The sequence below is a fragment of the Eurytemora carolleeae genome, unplaced genomic scaffold, assembly GCF_000591075.1.
Source record: "Eurytemora carolleeae unplaced genomic scaffold, Eaff_2.0 scaffold1327, whole genome shotgun sequence".
Taxonomy (NCBI): Eukaryota; Metazoa; Arthropoda; class Copepoda; order Calanoida; family Temoridae; genus Eurytemora; species Eurytemora carolleeae.
In genome coordinates, this window is record NW_019397287.1 from 91,108 (window position 1) to 91,875 (window position 768).

The window sequence follows — 768 nt, forward strand, 5'->3', positions numbered from 1 at the left end:
GAGAAGTGTTTTAATGTAAACTCTGTAATATTTTATTCTCTGTTGAGAAGTGTTTTAATGTAAACTCCGTAATATTTCATTCAATGTTGAGAAGTGTTTTAATGTAAACTCTGTAATATTTTATTCTCTGTTGAGAAGTGTTTTAATGTAAACTTCGTAATATTTTATTCTCTGTTGAGAAGTGTTTTAATGTAAACTCCGTAATATTTCATTCAATGTTGAGAAGTGTTTTAATGTAAACTCTGTAATATTTTATTCTCTGTTGAGAAGTGTTTTAATGTAAACTTCGTAATATTTTATTCTCTGTTGAGAAGTGTTTTAATGTAAACTCCGTAATATTTCATTCAATGTTGAGAAGTGTTTTAATGTAAACTCTGTAATATTTTATTCTCTGTTGAGAAGTGTTTTAATGTAAACTTCGTAATATTTTATTCTCTGTTGAGAAGTGTTTTAATGTAAACTCCGTAATATTTCATTCAATGTTGAGAAGTGTTTTAATGTAAACTCTGTAATATTTTATTCTCTGTTGAGAAGTGTTTTAATGTAAACTTCGTAATATTTTATTCTCTGTTGAGAAGTGTTTTAATGTAAACTCCGTAATATTTCATTCAATGTTGAGAAGTGTTTTAATGTAAACTCTGTAATATTTTATTCTCTGTTGAGATGTGTTTTAATGTAAATTCCGTAATATTTTATTCTCTGTTGAGATGTGTTTTAATGTAAACTCCTTCATATTTTATTCTCTATTGAGAAATATCTTGTAATCAA